The following is a 23,694-nucleotide window of genomic DNA, read 5'->3' as shown; positions in this document are numbered from 1 at the left end:
AAAATTTTTTTTTGCATATTGCAAATTGTGTTGTCTAAAAAATTTTAATTTCGAATAATTTCTAGAATACCTAAATACAACTGATTTTATATATATTGATCTTATATGTTAAAATCTTACTAAAGTCACTTATTAGCTCCAGTAGTTATTTTTTTGGTAAATTTTGAGCAATTTTTTACATAGAGGATGATTTTGCCAATAAACAAAGGCAGTTTCTTTCTAGTTTGGATGCCTTTCATTTCTTTTTCTTGCCTTATTGAACTAGCCAGAACTTTCCAGTCCAATATTGTATGAACATGGTGAGAAAAGGCATTATTGCCTTTTTCCTGTTTGTAGGGAAAAAGCAGTCAGTCAGTCTCCATTAAATATGATATGAGCTTTAAGTTTTTTAAATAGATGCTCTCTATGAGATTGAAGAAGTTCTCTTCTATCCTTGTTTTGCTAAGAGTTTTTAGCAGAAATACTGATTGAATTTTGTCAAATGCTCTTCCTGCATTTGTTGAGATGATCATATGATTTTTCTTTTTTAGGCTGTTAATATGGTGAATTACATTAATTAATTTTGAATGTTGAAACAATCTTGCTTTTTTGTGAATGAATACTATTCAGCCATGTTGTATTATCTTCTTATATATAATGTCTATCTGGTTTTCATATTCCCAAAACTTCTGGCCTCATGAAAGGAGGTGAAAAATATTTCATCTTCTTCAATTTTCTTAAGAGTTTTTGTAGAATTGGCATCATTTGTTCCTTAAATGTTTGGTAGAATTCTCCAGCGAAGTCAGATGGGCCCGGAGGTGTTTTTGTTGTTATTGTTGTTGGGGAGTGGTTAAATTACAAATTTAATTTATTTAATAGGCTATTTAGATTATCTATTTATACCTGGATGAAATAGGTAGTTTGTGTCTTTCAAGAAATTTACCTATTTCATCTAAATTGTCAAATTTATTGGCATAATGTTCATTATATTTTCTTATTTTAAAAAATATATGTAAAATGTGTAGTGATGTTACCTTTATTATTTCTGACAACGTGTAATTTGTGTCTTCTCTCTTTTTTCCTCTGATTGACTTGTCTAGAGGCTTACCAATTTTATTGATCTTCTTAAAGCAGCAGCATTGGGTTTCATTAATTTTTTCATTGATTTTATATACTTTATTAATATCTACTCTGATTTTTTTCATAAGTTCTCGTCTTCTACTTTGGTTTTATTTTGTTCTTTGACTTCTAGTTTCTTTTCTATTTTCTTATTCCTTTTTTTTAAGATATTTGGAAATACAACTTTATTTTGATAAAGGAATGGGAATGATAGTAACAAACAAGATTTCACCATTGAATATTGTGATGTGACTGTGTGACTGTAGCAGTCTTTTTTTTTTTTTTTTTTTTTTTTTGAGATGGAGTCTTTCTCTGTCCCCAGGCTGGAGTGCTGTGGCATGATCTCAGTTCACTGCGACCTCTGACTCCCTGGTTCAAGGGATTCTCTTGCCTCAGTCTCCTGAGTAGCTGGGATTACAGGCCCATGCCACCACCCCCAGCTAATTTTTGCATTTTTGTAGAGAGGAAGTTTCACCATGTTGGTCAGGATGGTCTCGATCTTCTGACCTCGTGATCAGTCTGCCTCGACCTCCCAAAGTGCTGGGATTACAGGCTTGAGCCACCGCGACTGGCCCACTGTAGCAGTCTTATATTTGAAACTCTAGGAATCAAGTAGGTTCCAAAACAGCTAAACATGCAGGTCCAAACAATGAAGATATTTTTTAAACTGCCACATTCACTCCGAAGCCCACTCATCTTCAGCATCCCACAGATGAAGCACATGTTCCGCTTAGCTAGATAACAATGAGGTGGCATACACGCTGAACCGCTGACATCACAGGACAACTGCCTATAAAACTAAGACTTCTGACGCTGAGCTCCAGCTTCATTCTCACAGGTCATTATCCTCATCCGGGAGAGCAGTTGTCTGAGCAAACTCTAAGTCGTGCTCATACTGTGCTGCCAAAGCTGGTCCATGACAACCTCCGGTGGGGCGAGAGCAGACATGGCAACAAATTCCAAGTTAGGGTCTCCAATGAGCTTCCTAGCAAGCCAGAGGAAGGGCTTTTCAAAGTTGTAGTTACTTTTGGCAGAAATGTCGTAGTACTGAAGATTCTTCCTTCGGTGGAAGACAATGGATTTTGCCTTCACTTTCCTGTTCTTAATATCAACTTTGTTGCCACACAACACGATGGAGATGTTTTCACACACTCGTACCTGATCGCTATGCCAGGTAGGCACATTCTTGTAAGTAACTCTTTTTTTTAATTATTATTATTTTTTTAATTATTATTATACTTTAAGTTCTAGGGTACATGTGCATAACGTGCAGGTTTGTTACATATGTATACTTGTGCCATGTTGATGTGCTGCACCCATCAACTCATCAGCACCCAACTACTCGTCAGTTACATCAGGTATAACTCCCAATGCAATCCCTCCCTCCCTCCTCATTAGGCCCTGGTGTGTGATGTCCCCTTCCCGAAACCAAGTGGACTTATTGTTCGGGGCACCCCACCTATAAGTGAGAACATGCGTGTTTGGTTTCTGTTCTTGTGATAGTTTGCTAAGAATGATGGTTTCCAGCTGCATCCATGTCCTACAAAGGACACAAATTATCCTCTCTTTATGGCTGCATAGTATTCCATGGTGTATATAAAGCACATTTTCTTAATCCAGTTCTGTCACTGATGGACATTTGCTGATTCCAGGCCTTTGCTATTGTGAATAGTGCCACAATGAAGCACGCAGTGCATGTGTCTTTATAGCAGCATGATTTATAATCCTTTGGGTATATACCCAGTAATGGGATGCATAATATATGGTGGTACATCTAGTTCTAGATCCTGAGGAATCGCCATACTGTTTTCCATAATGGCTGAACTAGTTTACAATCCCACCAACAGTGCCGCTCCTGTTTCTCCACATCCTCTCCAGCACCTGTTGTTTCCTGACTTTAATGATCGCCATTCTAACTGGTGAGATGGTATCTCATTGTGGTTTTGATTTGCATTTCTCTTTGAAGGCCAGTGTGATGATGAGCATTTTTCATGTGTCTGTTGGCTGTATGAATGTCTTCTTTGAGAAATGTCTGTTCATATCCTTTGCCCACTTTTGGATGGGGTTGTTTGTTTTTCTGTAAATTTGTTTGAGTTCTCCTTGTAGGTTCTTGGACATAGGCCCTTTGTCAGATGAGTAGTTTGCAAAAAATTTTCTCCCATCTCCAGGTTGCTGCCTGTTCACTCTGGATGGTGTTTCTTTGCAGTGCAGAAGCTTTTAGTTTAATTAGATCCCATTTGTCAATTTTGGCTTGCCATTGCTTTTGGTGTTTTAGGACATGAAGTCTCTTTGCCCATGCCTATGTCCTGAATGGTACTACCTAGGTTTTCCTCTAGGGTTTTATGGTATTGTGGGTCTAACATTTTAAGTCTCTAATCCATCTTGAATTAATTTTCGTGATAAGGAGTAAGGAAAGGATCCAGTTTCAGCTTTCTACTTATGGCTGGGGCCAATTTTTCCCCAGCACTATTTATTGGGGCTTAGGGAATCCTTTTCCCCATTTCTGTTTCTCTAGGTTTGTCACAAAGATCAGATGGTTGTAGATGTGTGGTATTATTTCTGAGGACTCTGTTCTGTCTCCATTGGTCTATATTCTGTTTTGGTACCAGTACCGCTGTTTTGTTACTGTAGCCTTGTAGCATAGTTTGAAGTCAGGGTAGTGTGGATGCCTCCCAGCTTTGTTCTTTTGACTTAGGATTACGTCTTGGAGATGCGGGCTCTTTTGGTTCCATATGAAACTTTTAAAGCAGTTCTTTTTCCAATTCTGTGAAGAAACTCATTGGTAGCTTGATGGGGATGGCATTGAATCTATAAATTACCTTGGGCAGTATGGCCATTTTCAATGCATATTGATTCTTTCCTATCCATGAGCATGGTATGTTCTTCATTTGTTTGTGTCCCTTTATTTCACTGAGCAGTGGTTTGTAGTTCGCCTTGAAGAGGTCCTTTACATCCCTGTAAGTTGGATTCCTAGGTATTTTATTCTCCCTTTCTTTGAAGCAATTGTGAACAGTTCATTCATGATTTGGCCTCTCTGTTTGTCTGTTACTGGTGTATAAATGCTTTGTGATTTTTGGTAACATTAATTTTGTATCCTGAGACTTTGCTGAAGTTTCTATCAGCTAAGGAGATTTTTGGCTGAGACAATGGGGTTTTCTAAATATACAATCATGTCATCTGCAAACAGGGACAATTTGATTCTCTTCTTTCCTAACTGAATACCCTTGATTTCTTTCTCTTGCCTGACGTTCTTAGCCAGAATTTCCAACACTATGTTGAATAGGAGTGGGTGAGAGAGGGCATCCCTGTCTTGTGCCAGTTTTCTGTGCTGAATTTTCCAGTTTTGCCCATTCAGTATGATATTGGCTGTGGGTTTGTCATCATAAATAGCTCTTATTATTTTGAGGCCGCCCATCAATACCGGAATTTATTGAGCGCTTTTAGCATGAAGGCTGTTGAATTTTGTCAAAGGCCTTTCTGCATCTATTGAGATAATCATGTGGTTTTTGTCTTTGATTCTCAAGTAACTCTTGATGTTACATCAAACATTATGATGGCATGCTGGGCTTGGTTAGTAATAGCCATCTCTCTCAGTCCAATCAATTCTCCTGGCTGGCTGTGTCCCATACATTGAACTTATTAGGTCCTCTTGTTGCGGAAATACTAGGGGATGAACTCAACAATCTAAGGTGGCTATATACACTTCTCAAATTCACCAGTCAAATGACGTTTCACGAACGTCATTTTCCCAGTACCACTGTCACCAACTGATACAAGTTTGAACTGGACCTGGGGCTCTTCCTGGGCAGCCATCGTAGCTTTCTTTCCAGAAGCATCTACGCACCCGTCTTCCTGAGCTCTTATTCCTTTTTGAAATGGAGTCTCACTCATGTCACCTAGCTGGAAGTGGTGTGATATGGCTCACTGCTGCCTTAAACTCCTGGGCTCAAGCAATCCTCCTGCCTTAGCTTCCCAAGCAGCTGATACAATAGGCACGTGCCACCTTGCCTGGCTCAGGTTTTTTATTTATTTTTATTTTTTATTTTTTGTAGAGATAGGATCTCTCTGCATTGCCTACGCTGGTCTCAAACCCCTGGCCTCAAGCAATCATCCAACCTCAGCCTTCTGCGTACTGGGATTACAAGTGTGAGCCACTGTGCCCAGCTCCTGTTTCTAGTTTCTTTTTTCTTCTTTTTTTTTTGAGACGGAGTCTTGCTCTGTCACTCAGGCTGGAGTGCAGTGGCCGGATCTCAGCTCGCTGCAAGCTCCGCCTCCCAGGTTTATGCCATTCTCCTGCCTCAGCCTCCCGAGTAGCTGGGACTACAGGCGCCCGCCACCTCGCCCGGCTAGTTTTTTATTTTTTATTTTTTAGTAGAGACGGGGTTTCACTGTGTTAGCCAGGATGGTCTCGATCTCCTCACCTCGTGATCTGCCCGCCTAGGCCTCCCAAAGTGCTGGGATTACAGGCTTGAGCCACCGCACCCGGCCTGTTTCTAGTTTCTTAAGGTACAAGTTGAGGTCATTGATTTGAGACCTTTCCACTGTTCTACTATGGATGTTCAGTGTTACGGATTTACCTCCAAATATTTCTTTAGCTGTATCTCACAAAATTTAAAGAGTGTGTTTTCTCTTTCATTCAATCCTACACAATTATACATTTTCTATTTTTTTCTTTTATTCATGGATTATTTAAAAGAGCATTGTTTAGTTTCAATATACTTGAGGATTTTCTATATTTTTTTCTGTTTTTGATTTATAATCTAATTTATTGTGCTCATAGTACATACACTTTGCATGGTTTGAATCCTTTTGAATTTATGGAGGCATGTTTTGTGACCCAGAAAATGGTATGTTTTGGAAAATGTTTCGTGTGTACTTGGGAAGAATATATTTTATAGTTTAGTATTGTGGAATGGATTATTCTATAAATATCAATTAGGTCAAGTTGACTGATGGTGCTCAACTCATATTCTTACTGATTTTCTGTTTACTGGTTTTATCAATAACTGAACAGGGATTTTTGAAATATCTCACTATAATTCTGAATTTGTCTCTTTTTTATTGTACTTTGATCAGCTTTTGTTTCACGTGTTTTGATGTTCTGCCTCTTTATTATATGAAATGACCTTTTCATTCTCAATAATAATCTATGTTCTGAAATCTACTTTATCCTATTTTAATATAGCCATTTCATCTTTCTTTTCATAGTGTTAGCATGGTATATCTTTTTCCATTCATTTACTTTTAATCAATTTGTGTTTTATATCAACACTTTTTTCTTCTTCTGTAGCAGCATATAGAGTTGGGTCTTGCCTTTTATTTCTTAAATTCAGTCTGAGAATCTCTGCCTTTCACTGTGGTGTTTAGACCATTTACATTTAATGTGATCATTGATATGATGAGTCTAAATTTACCCTCTTGCTATTTTTTCTATCTGTTCTTTGCCTATTATCTTTTTCTCTTTTTTTCTATTTTCTATTTCTTATCTTTTCCCACTTTTAAATAATTGACTACTTTATGCTTTCATTTTATATTCATTGTTGGCTTATTAGTTATAATGCTTTGCTGTGTAATTTTAGTGATAGCTTTGGTGTTTACAGAAAATATCTTTAACTTACTACAGTCTACCTTCTAGTAACATACTGCTTCATATATTTATAAAAATATTACCATAGTATACTTCCATTTTCTCCTCCAAGCCTTTGCACCACTGTTGTCATACATTTTATTTCCACATATGTTATAAACCCCCCAAAATATTGTTATTATTTTTGCTTCATATAGTCACATATCTTTTAAAGATACTTAATTAGTAATAAAAAATCATTTTAAAAACATGTAGTTACCATTTTTGGTGCTTTTAATTTGAGCACAGATTATTATTTCTATCTGTTATTTTTCTTCTGGCTGAAGGACTTTTTATGTCATTCCTTGTATTTAGGCTCTGTTGGTGATGAATTATTTCAATTTTTGTAAGCTTCAAAATGCAGTTTGGTTTTGAAAAATATGTTTGCTGTGTAAAAGATTATCATTTGACTGATTTTTTCAGTACTTTATATTTCTCTACTGTCATCTGCATTCATTGTTTCTGATGAAAATCTAATGCCATCCTAATATTTGTACCTCCCTACCCCACTCAGGACAACTGATGTTCCTTCGTATGTAATGTTTTTTTCCTTATGGCTACTTTTAAGATTTTTTTCTCTCTATCATCATAATTTTAAGCACTTTGATCATGTTGTGACTTGGTTTCTTTTTATTTATTTGTGTGTGTGTGTGTGCTTAGAGTTCATTGAGCATCTCTTGATCTGTGGACTTTTGTACTTCATTAAATTGGAAATATTTTGATCATTATCTTTTCAAATATTACCTTGACCTTTTTTGTTTAAGAACTCCAATTACATGCATATTAGACAAGTTGAATTAGTCATGTAGCTCACTGATAACTCTGTTAAATCATTTTTAGTCATCGTGTTTTATTTGCGATAATTTCCATTGTCTTCAAATTAACTAATATTTTCTTCTGCAATGAATAATCTGCCATTAATCTCATAGAGTATATTTTTCTTCTTGAATATTCTAATTTTTTATTTCTAGATGTTTAGATTTGTGTTATGTTTTTATTTTTCATAATTCTGTTTAACATGTTCAATTTTACTTCTTGTTGTTTGAACATATGAAATATAGTTATAATAATTATATAAATATCTATTTTCACTAATTCTATAATCTATGTAATTTCTGTGTCAATTTTGATTAATTACTTTTTCTCATTATTGTTCATATTTTCCTGCTTTTTTGCATGCCTAATAATTTTTAATTAAATGCCAGACATTGTGAATTTTGCCTTGTGTTCTGGGTATTCTTGTAGTCCAACAAATCTTCTTAAATTTTGTCGTTTGAAGCATGTAAGTTATTTGGAAACAGTTTGATTTTAGCAGGTCTTTTTTTGAAGTGGGATCAAAGCAGAATTGAGTCTAAGGGCTAAATTTTTCCTAGTACTATACTGATGCAAAACCCTTTTATGTACTTTATACAATGCTTTTGAAATGATGAGGTTTTAGAATTTGTTGATGAGAATAGGAGCTATTCTTCTGAGTGAACTCTCAGTGTCTTTCCCTATTATCCTTTTGGGTGGTTCTTTTCCTGGTCTCAGTTATTTTTCACACATGTATAAGCTGGTTATTACTTAGTTGAAGACTTGATGTGGACACTACAGATCTCTGAAGCCCTCTCCTCTTGTATCTCTGCTCTACAGAGTCTACTTACTGTGTTATCCATAGGCTCCCAACTACATCTTCTCTACACAGGGTGACTACTGTAGTCTGCCTATGTTTTTCTTTCTTGTGTCATGGCCTGGAAACTATTTTTAGCTAGGCAATCATAGGACTCACTTTGTCCATTATTCCCATTTCTCAGAGATCAATGTTTTTTGTAGCATGAATTTTAATGTTTTGAAAATTATTGTTTCATATATTTTGTTGATCTAGTTGTTTCAGGAGTATAATTAGTGTATATGGTCTTTGTTACTTTGTCTTGGCAAGAAGCATAAATTTCTGAGTATATATATATATATTTTTATGCAAGTTTGTAGACCTAACCATTGCTGCATTTATTAAAATCATGTGGAGAGCTTTTAAATAAGAACTTGTCTCTGAGATTCTGATTTAATTGATCTAGAACGATGTTTGTGTTAAGTGCTTAAGTGTTATACCCCTTATAACACTATTGTAGTTGTTTTAGTTCTCTGTTGCTTTATAATTGCCACAGATAACACTATTAAAAGTGTCGCTTACTTTAGCTAACTGATGACCATCAAAGTCCTTTAAGGGTTTGCCTGTGTATTTATTCATTTAGTTTTAGAAATGGGGTCTTGCTGTGTTGCTCAGGCTGAAGTGAACAGGTATGATCATAGTTAGCTCACTACAGTCTGAACTTCTGGGCTTAAATGAGCCTTCTGCCTCAGTGTCCCAAGTAGCTTGGACTACAGATATGTGCCACCATGCCCAGTGGTTTTCCTATATTTTGACATGTAAAATTAAGTCATGTCATTTGGTACTCTTAAAAAAATTAGGAAGGCCGGGCGCGGCGGCTCAAGCCTGTAATCCCAGCACTTTGGGAGGCCGAGACGGGCGGATCACAAGGTCAGGAGATCGAGACCATCCTGGCTAACCCGGTGAAACCCCGTCTCTACTAAAAAATACAAAAAACTAGCCGGGCGAGGTGGTGGGCGCCTGTAATCCCAGCTACTTGGGAGGCTGAGGCAGGAGAATGGCGTAAACCCGGGAGGCGGAGCTTGCAGTGAGCTGAGATCCGGCCACTGCACTCTAGCCTGGGCGACAGAGCGAGACTCCGTCTCAAAAAAAAAAAAAAAAAAAAAAAATTAGGGTAGCTGAATGGGTGTTTATCTTACTCCATCAGGAAGATTTTGGTGCTGGATACAATGCAGTTGATGAGTAGTCCCATTTTTTTCTTACACTTAAATGACAGTTCACAACTTAAACACATTTCATGGGTCATACAAGGTCACATAACAAAATTAGAATTAGTATGCTTTAAATTGGAAAGGAAACAGATCATTGTGATTTAATATTTAAATTTTAACTTGAAATTTTGTACCCCTAAAAAAACTACAGTGCCCTACATTTTAAAACTTTATTAATTGAATCTTAACTTTAGGTTCTTTCTAACAGACACAACAATCATCATAACTTGATGCTGAAAATATATCTGCCTAATATCCAACTTCATTCCAAAAGGCATAATACATTTTCCCAGAAGATTTCTACAATTACCCAATCTAGTTGGTTGTTTAGGCTGCTAACTTTGTTATGCTTGTGAATTCTATATGAGCTTTAGAAATGACCATCTTTAAGAAATTCTTGTGTACTGAATTACACATGTAGGTTACAAACAATTGTACTTTTTGGTTAGCACTGGGTATGGTGTTGAGCATTTGAGACATCACTTACTCTGAGTTTTCAGGACCTAGCTAGACTTAATCCTTATCTAGATTTCATTTTGCCCATAACATATTATTGTGAAATAAACAACAAAAACAAGTGAAAATAAACAACAGCAGCAGCAATGATGAGGAAGTGGAGTCATCACAAGGCCTAAATGTAGCAGGATATCAGAGAGAAAGTCTCTTTCCTTTAAGTTTGCTTAAGTGATGGCATGGGTCTTACATATAAAATGTAAAATAAAATTTGCTAACATAGAAAAATCCCACTCCTAAAATCTGTTCATACTCCCTGATTTTTATATTTCCATTTATAGCATTATTATTTTTATAGTCACCTGACTAGGGTCAAAACTTTGGAGTAATCTTTTTCTTCTCTTTCTTTACACTTTCACTTTACACAATCACCCATTACAGCTACCTTTTATCAAGCATCTAGTATCTGCCAGAAGCCTTTTATCATCTAAGTCTCATAATATACTGCAAGGTAAGTACTATTATTCCCATTTGCCAGATGAGAAAACAAAAGCTCAAATAAGTGAAATGGGTGACTCTGTGTCACTCAGTTTGTAAGCAAAAGAGTTGTAAATCAAGGCCAGGTTTATTTGTATCCCAGGCCCGTTTTTTTCTGCTTTATAAAGTTATATCCCTTAGGAGATGATGAGATTCTCTATGAAGTTTGTCTCTTGAAGAACCTTTATTATTATTTTTTAAGTCTCAGGAACATAAAATCGGATTAATCATAATTCTTGGCTCATGACACATTCACCTGTGGTTCATTCATGGTCATCTTTTATTTGTTTGGTTTTCTATTTTGATACCATTATAACAATAATAATACTTCAGGAACAATAATAACAAATGGAATAAATAATAAAAGACTATGAATAGCCAAGCTAATCTTGAGAAATAACAAAGCTGGAGGCATCCTGTTAACCTGCTTTCAAAATATGTTACAAAGTTACAGTAATCAAAACACTATGGCACTGCATAAAGAGAGGCACATCAACCAGAGGAACAGAATACAGAACCAAAAGTACACCTATGCATACACAGTCAACTGACCATTGGCAACAGTACCAAAGATACACAAAGGAAAGAGGATAGTCTCTTCCACATACAAAAGAATGATATTGGATGCTTATCTTTTTTTTTTTTTTTTTTTTGAGATGGAGTTTCACTCTGTCACCCAGGCTGGAGTGCAGTGGCATAATCTCAGCTCACTGCAACTTCTACCTCCCAGGTTCAAGCAATTCTCCTGCCTCAGCCTCCTGAGTAGCTGGGACTACAGGCGTGTGCCACCGTGCCTGACTAATTTTTTGTATTTTTAGTAGAGATGGGGTTTTACCGTGTTAGCCAGGATGGTCTCAATCTCCTGACCTCATGATCCACCCTCCTTGGCCTCACCATACATCCTAATCAACACAAAATGGAAAAAAGAATTAAAATTAAGACCTGAAACTATAAAAATCCTAAGAAAATTTAAGGGAAAGCTTCATGGCATTGGTCTTGGCAATGATTTCATGGATATGACACAGGCAACAAAACCAAAAAACAAGTGGCACTACATCAAACCAAAAAGCTTCTGTACAGCAAAAGAAACAACAGAGGAAAAGGCAACCAATGGAATGAGAGAAAATATTTCTTTGAATCTCTTATATGTTTTATTTCCCTTAATAGATGGTGAGCTTCTCGGATATAGGGATTATTTTAAATTTACTTGTGTATTTCCCATCAACATAATCATTTACTCTGGTTTGCCCTTAATTGTGGGAAGGATGGATGTCCACTAACTCCAGGTGTTCTTTAGCACCAATCAATTACTTTTATTTTTCCTTCTCTAAGATTTTCTTCTTTTGTTTTCATGACTCGCTGTTTCTCCCTACCTGCTCATGGAATGTACTGATGGTGGTGGTGGTAGTGGGGGTGGGAGAAGCAGAGATGAAAGAAGGAAGGAAGGGAAGTTTTCAGTGTATAAAGCTATAGTCCCCAGTGGATATACAAGAAAGTGATATAAACACATTGACAATACCTCTGCTTGTTATTTCAAGGGTAAGAAGTGACTAAGATGTAAATAAGATCAATGAAAAGAAGGTAGGTAGGGACTCCCATTTCATATCACTTCTTATGTGCTATTTATGGTGCATCCTAGATGAGCAGCCATTCTTACTGCATCACATAATATCTTGCCCTTGAATTGAGGACTGAAATGCAGTTCACGTTATCTCCATTTTAAAGATGAAGAAAATTATATTGACAAATATGTCTGAAAACTGGAGAATCCATTAAGAGAGCTCTCCCCTGTTTGATGTGGCACTGTCCTAACCACAGGCGTTCACAAACAAATACATTTCCTGAGGCTCTTTAATGTTTATTTCGTATATTCTCTTCCTTCTTTCAGGAGTTCAAATGTTGCTGCTGCTCTTTTGGAGCTCTTTGATTTCTGAGATACTGTTCGGGTCCAGGTTCTCCTCTTACCAAGCTCAGTATTTGGGGCATTAAAGCAGTGTCAGACAAATGACACCTTATTTTATCATGTGAATTCTAGTTTTTTAGATCCATTTCAATTAAGTTGCTCAGAAAAAGTAGCTCTTTCTGACATTTATTTCAGATAAAATGCCACTAATAAAAACACTGTAGATTCATAGCTCAACCTGCTCTCCAACAATTTGTATATAGTGTGACCTACCACATGCTGCTTTTGCAGATTTACACCTTGCATACTGAAGCCCTTAGGAAAGAGGGAGGGAACAAGGGCGGGGGAAAGAGTCGGGGCAGAGTGTGAGAGCAAGAGAGAGAGCGAGAGTGAGCGAGTGAGTGAGAGAGAGACTTTATTTTTAGCTTGACTTCTAAGTCAAGTTTAGGAGGGCAGAGAGAAAAGAATCACAAATGTTCATGACACTGATGTCTAAGTGATGAGGTATGTCATGTTACTTATTAAGTTGTTCAGAATTTTAGTGACATTTCTCTTAAAATATAACCTACATGTTGAATGCACTTAAGAAAAATTCCAGAGAAAAGTTATTTCCAATGGTTTCTTTTTATTTTTTTTTTGGTAGTGGTGGTGAGGGGTGTATGTTATCGATCTTATAATAGAAATAATGACTTCAACCAGGTTTTCTGAGAAAATTAATGACTGCCTAAGGTTAATGGTCTTCAATCTCCCAGTCAGCCATTAATCCCCAGGAAATGCCCTGGGCCTTGATCATTATTGTGTAAAAATGCAAAAGTGGGTATAGTTCTTTTGTCAGATGAGAAACACACACCACTCTTGTTCTCTCTCTTTATGACAATAAGAATAACATATTAAGAGAAAAAAACACAACAACTTTGCTCCAGTGCAAATAAATAGTCTTGTTTAAACAAAAATTATTAAACAGAATATTGAACAAACTTAAACTCTGTATGTTTGAGTAGGAAATAATGGGTGACAGGAAGCTCAGAATTCTTAGACAGCTGTAGTTAGAGTTATGAGTGAGGTAAAATGGAGAGCCAAATATTGATTGAAGACAATGCAATTACTGCCATATTAGAGATTTCAAATTAGAATCAGAGTTAAATAAACGCATAAGTGACTGCCTTAATGGCCGCAAACAAAAGATAGTGCTGGAAGTTACTTTTAAAAATACAACCTGATAGTTTAATAAAAATATCTTAAGTAACTACATGTTCTAAAATTTCAAATAAATATTGTGATGAATAGGAATATTTTTCTTATTTTAGAATATCAAAGGATTTTTATAGTCCTTTATGTGGGTTATTTTGCATTCCAGGATTTTCAAGAAGGCAAATAGCAAAATGAAAAACACGTGCAGGAAATTAGTATAGCAGTAGCCCTCATCTGCCAAAGGGGATGCTACTGAGGTGGAGGTCTTCAGCAGGATATTCTTACTTTGAATGGAAATGTGCTTGTGTAGCATTATCACGTGTCTCAGATTCACCTGAAGGTCTTTACACTAAGAAAGTTCTCAGTAAACATTCGCAGCATAAGTACATGCCCTCCTGCCCAGAGAGTTCCTTGTATGTTTGGGAGATTAGCTTTTTATCTCGGATCCGTGTTCCAAGTGTTTTCTCCTAAATTGGCATTTATCTTTTACCTTATTATTATTATTTTTTACATGTAAAAGCTTATTTTTCTCCAGACTCTTTTTTTCCTCCCCTGGATTTCGAGTTTTATTTGGAAAGGCTTTACTCACATCCAGATTATAAAGGGATTCATTGATATTTTATTCTAGAACTTGTAGGACTTAATTTCTTCTATATTTAAAATTTTTATATTAAGAAATTCCCCCTTTTATCTTTAGTTGACACATAATGTATGCATTTCTGGGACACAGAGTGGTATTTCAATATGCGTACATAATTCATTTTTTCACATTTTGGGTTTCTGATTCACACAGTGTTTATCCTGGTGTTTGGTGTGAGGTGTGGGCTGCAATTGTATCTTCTTCCAAATGACTCTCCGGTTGTCACAATACTGTTTATTAAAAATAAAGTCCATCCTGTTCTCACAAATGTGAGACACTATCTCAATTAATTATATTTTACATTTTTATATGTAGCTGGATTTACCTTTAAACTTTCTATTCTGTTTTAATTGTCTAGTTGTTTATTCACATGCAATGTTTTGATGTAGAGAAGACCAAATCACTTCACTCTTGGCTCCTCTTTATAGGGAGCTTATGAGTTCATTTTGTATATTTTTCTTTTTTTTTTGAGACGGAGTCTCGCTCTGTTGCCCAGGCTGGAGTGCTGTGGCCGGATCTCAGCTCACTGCAAGCTCCGCCTCCCGGGTTCCCGCCATTCTCCTGTCTCAGCCTCCCGAGTAGCTGGGACTACAGGCGCCTGCCACCTCGCCCGGCTAGTTTTTTTTTTGTATTTTTTAGTAGAGACGGGGTTTCACCGTGTTAGCCAGGGTGGTCTCGATCTCCTGACCTCGTGATCCACCCGTCTCGGCCTCCCAAAGTGCTGGGATTACAGGCTTGAGCCACCGCGCCCGGCTTGTATATTTTTCTATATGGGTTTTAGAACCAACTTGTCTAGCTTTACAAAAAATCTCATTTATATATATTTTTGGAGAATCACATTACATACGTATGAACTAGAAGGATATTTGATATCAACATCAAGCACGGTCTTTCCATTTGTTCAGCTCTGCTTTTGTCTTTCAGAAGTGTTTGAAATATTCCTCATATAGGTTTTGTACATTACTGTTAGATTTGTTTTTAATTTTACTTTTTGTTGATAGGTTAAACTTCTTTTTCTGTCATATCTTCTGAATGGCTATTACTCATATAGAAATAATATCATTGATTTGGGTATTTCTAAGTAAAGTCTCATACAATATGCAAATAAAGGTAATTTAACTTTTTCAATTCTTTTCTTTCTAATTAATTTCTCTTGTTTCATTGCATTAGCTAGTAAATTTAATTCTGTGTTAAATAGGAAAGGCAGAAAAGCAGACATCCTTGCATCGTTCTGAATTTTTACGGGAAATGCCTGTAGTGTTTACCTAGTAAGTAATATGCCAGATTTAGAGTTGTAGAAAATATATTTTTATCAATTTAAAGAAAAATCCTTGGTTTTCTGTTTTACAAAGCATTTGATCAGAAATGGGTTTTGGATTTTATTAAAGTGTTTTTTCAGTGTTTATGACAATAGTCAAATAATTTTTTCTTTAGATCTTTTAAAATTGTGCTTATACTAAAGGATTTTCTATTATCAAACCACTCTGGCATTCATGTAATAAACTCTGCTTGACCATGTTATATTAATTTTGTAATGTGCTGTTGGATTCTGTTTCCTAGTCTTTGGTTTATGATTTTATTTATTTAGTAAAATTTTATTTATTTGCTTTTAAAATTTTATTTTATTTTAAAAATTGACAAATAATAATTGTACGTGTTCCTGGGGTACATAATGGCGTTTCAATATATATAATATAGGGTGATCAGATCAGGATAATTAGCATATCTGTCATCTCATACATTTATCATTTCTATTGGGAACTTTCAATATCCTCCTTCTAGCTATTTGAAACTATATAATGTACTATTGTTAACTATAGTCATTCTACAGTGTTCTAGAACACCAAAATTTATTCCTCCCATCTAGCTATAATTTTGTAACCTTTAATAAATCTCTCCTCACCCCTCCCTTCTCCCTAGCCTCCCAGCCTCTAGTCTCCTCTTCCACTTTTTACTTCTATGAGATCAACTTATTTCAGCTTCCACATAAGAGTGAGAGCATTTAGTTAACTTTCTGTTCCTGGCTTATTTCACTTAACATAATGTCCTCTAGTTCCATCCATGTTGTCGCAAATGACAGGATTTCATTCTTTTTTTATGCCTGAGTTGTATTCCACTGGGCATATGTACCACGTTTTCTTTATCCATTCATTTGTTGTTGGACACCTAGGTTGATTCTATATCTTGGCTATTGTGAATAGTGCTGCAGTAAACTTTCCTCAATATTTTGAAGTGAGATTGTCTATTTTTTTACTGCCATTTTATTAGGTTTATGTATCAATGCTGAATTTTCTTTTTAATACATTTTTTGACAGAAGTTAAAAAAAATTTTGGAAATGTCTTCTTTTTCTATGCTTGGAAAAATTTAAGTGGCATTGGATTATCTAGTCTTTAAAACGTTGGCTACATACCCCCTTAAAAATCATCTGCACATAGTAAAATTTGAGGGTTAGTTCTCCTTTTCTCCTGTGAAAATTGATAGAAGTTCTCTTGGCTTGGTTTTGCTTTAAGAAATTTGTGTTGGGGTGTGTGGTAGGGGAATGAAGGCCCCCCAGGTATCCATGCCCTAGTCCTGAGAACCTGTATGTTAAATTACATGGCAAAGGGGACTTTGCAGCTGTGACTAAGGGTAAGGACCTTGAGATGAGGAGATTATTCTGAAGGATCTAATCATATGGGTACTTAAAAGTAGGCAGCTTTTCCCTTCTGGGTGAGAGGGATGCAACGTGAGAGGGACTTGACCTTTACCGTTGTTGTTGGCTTTGGCAGTGGAGGAAGGGCCACCAGCCAAGGAACAGGAATGGACTTCAGAGGCTGATATGACTGTCAGCTGACGTTCAAGAAGAAAACAGGGACAGTCACAAGGAAATGAATTCTGCCAACAACATAGATGAACAGGGAATACTCTCCTCCAGAACCTCCGAAAGGAAAGCAGTTTGCGGACACCTTGATTTTAGTTCAGTGAGGCGCATATTAAATTTCTAATCTATAAAACTGAAAAACAATGAATGTGTGGTGTTTTAAGACATTACGTTTATGGTAACTTTGTATGGCAGCAATAGGAAACTAATTCTTATCTGGAAAGATGGGGTCAATATTGAAAAATGTACTTTCCTATGAAACTGTCTTTGCGGGATTTTCGATTTATTTTCATAGAATTATGCAACATAGATTCCTAATTTTCTTTTTTTTTCTTTTCCATTTTTTTTTTTTTTTTTGAGACAGGGTCTCCCTCTGTCACCCAGGCTGGAGTACAGTGGTGATCTTGGCTCACTGCAACCTCTACCTCCTTGGTTCAATTGATTCTTGTGTCTCAGCCTCTCCAGTTGCTGGAACTACAGGTGTGCGATGGGCCTGGCTATTTTTTATATTTTTAGTAGGGACGAGCTTTTGCCATGTTGGCCCAGGCTGGTCTCAAACTTCTGACCTCAAGCGAACCTCCTGCCTTGGCCTCCCAAAATGCTGGGATTACAGATGTGAGCCACTGCATCTGGCCTGGACTCATGATTTTCAAAGTTTCATCTCTTTAAGTGGTTATTTCTCCTTTGTCATTTATGATTTTGTCTATCTGTACTTTCTTTTCCTCAACCAAGTTGGCTAATTTTTTGTTGATGGCTATCTTTAGGTCATCTGAAACAGCAGGCTGGGGTGAGAAGGCAAAAGGCCATATTTTTATCTGATCTTTGCCATTACACTGGCCCCACTGTCTCAGTGATGTTCTTGAGAAATTTGGGCCAGTCTTATATTCAGCTAAATCTTATAATTCTCTTGAGTTAACCTTGAATTAATGATATTCAGAAAAATATCATTATTTCAAGATAATGTAGGACTGCTAAACTTGGCAAGGAAAAAGCAGCTCTCACTGATATTGCTATCTTTTTCCCAATCTGTCTCACCCATAGAATCTATCCACATGTGTATTATTGCCTACAGTTAAATAATGTACCGTGGCATAGGAATCACCAGCTTTTCAGCCTGCAATATCTGTTTCCTTGCTGATCACCATCTGCTCACTAAATTAATATCTCATATTTTAAATTTTGTTAAGGTAGCCCCATTTCTAGGTACTAAACTCTGTGTTTTTGGAGTGTGTAATCTGCTAACAAAATAATAAAATGACAGTGACTTTAAAAAGGTAAAAGTATATTTGTCTCTCTTGTAATAATCCAGGCATACACTAACTAGGGGTATGATATGGCAGCTCTATTATCTTCTTTTGCTCTATCACAGTGCCTTGGAGTTACTCTGGTTTGTGTGGTAGCAGATGGCCTGATACAGTCATGTTCCAGGTCTTAAGACTGCACACATCCCCTCTGCTTGAGGTCAGCATGGCAGAACTTAGCACATCCTACATCTCTGCATTCCTACCTGTAATGGAGACTGGAAAACGTAGTGTTTATTCTCAGTGCCCATTTGTTCAGATAAAACTCAGAGATAACCTTATAATGGAAGAAGGGGAGAATGAATGGTGAGGCCAGCTGCTGGTGTATACCACATCCCTTTTCTCATGGTGCTGCCCATTTTTCTTTCTTTTAAAATTAGGATGTTTTCTTGGGTTTAAATGCTTCAAATTTTCCACTACAGTGAGAATTTTTATTGTGAAAAATTTAAGCTAGTATAATATTTCTTTTAGGTTTTAGGTTTTTTCCCCTTATGAAGGATAGTCCTTTCATTGTATGTTTATACATAATAATTGTTTTTTAAAAATTAGCCAATAAAAGAGAAACATAATATCTGAAATTTCTCCACATTCTAAAAAATATCATTATTTCAATGACTATATTTCACATACTTGTAAAGAAACATACACAAAAACATTTCCAAAGATTTTGTCTAAAGATGACATTATATTATTCCGTTTTTATTGAGCAAACTTCTAAAAAATGCAATTTTCTCTTATTATCTTTTCTCTTGCCAACTGAATAACAGTTTTAATGTTTAATTGAATAAATATACATCGGCCAAGGTGGGTGGATCATTTGAGGTCAATAGTTTGACCAACCTGGCCAATATGGTGAAATCCTGTCTGTACTAAAGATACATAAATTAGCTGGGCATGACAGTACATGCCTATAATCCCAGCTACTTGGGAGGCTGAGAAAGGAGAATTGCTTGAACCTGAAAGGTGGAGGTTGCAGTGAGGGATCCTGCCACTCCAGCCTGGGCAACACAGTGAGACTCCATTTCAAGAAAAAAAAAATATATATATATACACATACACACACACACACACACATATATATATACACGTCATCTGTATATACATTTTAACATTTTGGTAGTATTTGGTTTAGAGAAATCCGTTCATATTATATATTTCTCTATCTCTTACCTTTGTTACTTTACAGCATATTGTGAACATTTTTTAAGTCATTGATTATAGGTTAAAATTATGTAATTTCTGCATGTTATTGAATGGTATGGTTTCACTGCAACTTATTCAAATTTTTTACCCATTAATGGACATTCAATCTTTCACCCCATTTTTTTCTCTCTGCCCTAAAAAGTGCATGAACTATTTCTATATACTAGTGCTTTATTTCCCTGGAATCAATTCCCAGTAATGGGGATGTGATTTGAAGGGTATATGCATTTTAAATCTTAATAGGTATTGCCAGATTGCTTCCCCAAAAGGCTGAAACAATTTCCACCCCCTCCAGCAGCACATGGGTATGTACTTTCCCACATCTCCATCAGCAACAGGTGTAATCACTTTTAATTCCTACCAATACCATATGTTTAGTAACAATCTTAATACTACTTTAATTTTTCACTTTATAGTCACTGAGTTTGTATGTATATGTATTTAGTATTTTTAGACTATTTAAAAGTAGCATAACATCCATGATGTTGGTCTGGCACCTATATGGCTCACGCCTATAATCCTAGCACTTTGGAGGCCGAGGCAGGCCAATCACAAGGTCAGGAGTTCAAGACCAACCTGGCCAACATGGTGAAACCCATCTCTACTAAAAATCCAAATTTAGCTGGGCTTAGTGGCGGGCACCTGTAATCCCAGCTACTTGGGAGACTGAGGCAGGAGAATCACTTGAATCCGGGAGGCGGAGGTTGCAGTGAGCCGAAGATCACCCCACTGCAGTCCAGCCCGGGCGACAGAGTGAGACCCCACCTCAAAAACAAAAACAAACAAACAAAATAGCAATAACAAAACATCCATGATATTTTAAGTATTTTACTGATACATATTACACTATAAATTTGCTTGTAACAGGCCACATGAACTGTTTGAGAAATAAAAATTCTATGTACAACATTTTTTATGATATAAAATAACCATCTAAATTACCTTTTTAATTTCAGAAGCAACTTCAAAATTTAAGTAGCTGAATTAACTGGATGTTTTATTATTGTTTAAACCCAGCAGAAGACTAAAAAGTTGGTAAATTTCTACCACCAGACAAGAGTTTACTAAGCATTCCATTATTTCACAGTAAACATATATCTAGTTTTGTAGTGTTTAAAAATACTTGGGTTACTTTTAATCTTAAATTTGTTGGTAATTAAGTGAGATAGGGGTTGATTGCAAACTTTTCCAGATCTATATGGGTCTATGCGGGGCAAATTGCCTGTTTCAGGAGGCTAAGATTCTGGTCCTGTAAGTTTGAAATGAGTGAATAGAGCTAAAGACTAAGAGAAATAGTTTTACTATAAAATTTAGACTAATGGAATCTCAGTATAAAGACATCACCTTTGATTAAGTCGAACATTGAAACAATTGATTATGTTAATATAATTGATTCTGTTAAACATTGAAACCAGTGTTCATGAGTGTAAAAGTCTTGGGTTAGGTGCTTGTCAGACCAGATAATTTTCCAATTGAATTATTAATATATGTATTACGTATTTCTTCTATTTAAAATCTGAAATGTTACAAGACTTCCTTCTATGTCATCATATTAATTTCAAAATGTTACCATTTGGTATAGTTATGCCACTCTCCACTTAAAAAATCTATTTAAATACCCCACTCATATTTTTATGTAGGTAGTATATGGTAATTTTGTGGTCACAATTGGAAACATTTTATTTAATATTTAAAAAGACACAAACTTACTTTAAATGCACTTAGAAATTTGAAGTGTGTGATTACTGTAGCTGTATATGATTGACATACACATTATAGATACCAAATTCAAATACATGTATTGGATTATAGTAGATAATTTCTCCCCTAGTGGCGTGTTTCTGTTAAATCTTTAGGGGTCTGTTGGCTGCTCTATAAAATGTCTGAGGAGCGCTAGGTGAACATTTTTATGTAAAGATACAGAAAATTGTAGCCATTTGTTTTTGTGTGATAGAGACAAAAACAATATAAATGTGGTTGTCCTTGTGGCATTTTAAACAAGCAAAAAAGTTAAACTGTCTATAAAGAAACTGCATTTTATAAGTTTTATTATTAAATCCACCACTGCTTTGCTGACTAATAAAATGGAAAATGTGTGCTTTTATGGGTTTATAAAAAGGTAAGCTATAGTTTCATGAAAAATATCTTGCACCGATTGAATACAGGTGGCTACTTGTTTAGACTTTGAAGATGTAAACGCTTAGTATGGATGTCTGAAAAAGGTAATATGGCACAATAAAAAAATCTTCCTTTCTTTGCTCATCAATCCTTTGGGTATTCCACGTCAAATAAACGCTACAACAATTTATAGTAAAAGTACACAGTGGAAGTGCCAACGTTAACACTCCTTAGGACTGGACACCTGCCAGGGTTTTCACACCAATATTTAATGTGAACCAAAATGTCTTTTTCATTGCAAATGTGAGAGGAGCTTACTTTCCTATATTTGGCAACGTGCTTATGTGAAGTATAAAGTCAAATGCCCGTGATGTTCTCTTTATTTCAACCATGATAAATTGTGTTCATTTGTTTAAGTGCATGTGGCAGCTTTAGTGTTCAAACTATAAATTTTGGTTAACTTCTATTGACATGCTGTATTAAACTTAAGAAAAACAAATTACACTTCACCCGTTTTAATTGACTAAATGTGTCAAAAACTCAGTAAGTATAACATGAAAGGTCAGAGCCTTCGTCTACACTGTAATGGGTGTCATGGCAGGGATCCAGCTTTTCTTGTACATTTCATTTTTCATGAAGTTTTAGGACAAGGCATACGTTTAACATTCACTTCCACTTCTCATTTGGACTTCAAAGTTTATCACAGGCTGTGTTACTACCAAGAACACTTTTCTCTTGTGCTATTTAAAGTTTCCTTCCAACTGACGTGCGTGCCCAGAGAGTACTGATGTTCTCCTGTAAACAAGGCCTCGGGAATGGATTTTGGCATTCTGAGGAATGAAATGCTGATTTATAAGCACACCCATAGATCACTATAGCACTCCTTGGAAAAGACCTGGTTTACATATCTAGTCCCCCCTTCCATGACTGAACCAGCAACCACGTGGCTAGAGTTGGATTAAACTTGGCACACTGGATTCCTTTGGGATCTGATTAAAGTTACCAGTTTTAACTCTTGAGCTCTATGTCCAATGGTTTATATAAATCTTTATGACTTCAGTAATTTATCAGCTTGACACCTGATGATTAATACGATTAATTAAGCTCTCGCTCACCTGTTGCCACACACTTCTGTCTTTTTTCCCCAGTATTATCTTGTGATATGTTATCTTTTGATCTCCTTTCTCAAAATTAGCTCCTTTTCAAGAGTTCAAACATTAGTTTCCAGTGTGAATTTATGTCTGGAAACACTTAAAAAAAAAAAAGAGCAAATGTTTGGAAAGTGCTATATTTTGTATTGGAGAAAACAGTGATTCTAATTCTAAAAGTTTATTCCATTTTCATCACTATATATAAGAATCTCATTTCTTAGTACACACTTTGCCAATAAGAAACCATAGTTTTATACCAGCATTGTTGGGGGATTATCAATACTTATTCTGCTCTGATGAATTTAGAGGAAGGGAAGAATAACAGAGAAGCTCAGAGAACTTATGCAAGAAGCTCAGAGAACTGCCTGATGGAGCCTAATCAGCGGTTTGGATTCTTCTTAAATAAAGGAAGACACCATCCTGCCCTCCCCCGCACCACACACTAATATCATGAAGATTCCCTAAGGGTGAACCTGGTTCTAAATTACAGGTTGGCAAACTTTCTGTAAAGAGCCAGAAAATAAAACTTTTAGGTCTTGGAGGCCAGATGGTCTCTGTCATGACTACTCAGCTCTGCCATTGACAGCACAGTCATCGACATTATGTAAACAGATGAGTGTGGCTGAGTTCCAATAAATATTTATGGACAATGAAATTTGAATATCATATAAATTTCATGTGTCATGAAATAGGCTTCTTTTGATTTTTCCCAACCATTTACAAATGTAAACTCCATTTTTAGCTTGGGGGCCA

The 23,694-nt window shown here is 36.0% G+C and overlaps 1 pseudogene; it reads right to left on the bottom strand.

Annotated features, from left to right (window-relative positions):
• Positions 1-1,930: 1,930 nt before the first annotated feature.
• On the bottom strand, positions 1,931-4,926 carry LOC101001747 (annotated as a pseudogene).
• Positions 4,927-23,694: the final 18,768 nt, after the last annotated feature.

This window comes from Papio anubis, chromosome 3 (genome assembly GCF_008728515.1).
Source record: "Papio anubis isolate 15944 chromosome 3, Panubis1.0, whole genome shotgun sequence".
NCBI lineage: Eukaryota > Metazoa > Chordata > Mammalia > Primates > Cercopithecidae > Papio > Papio anubis.
Note: the sequence above shows the minus strand (reverse complement) of the source record. Positions and strands in the feature narration are given on the sequence as shown.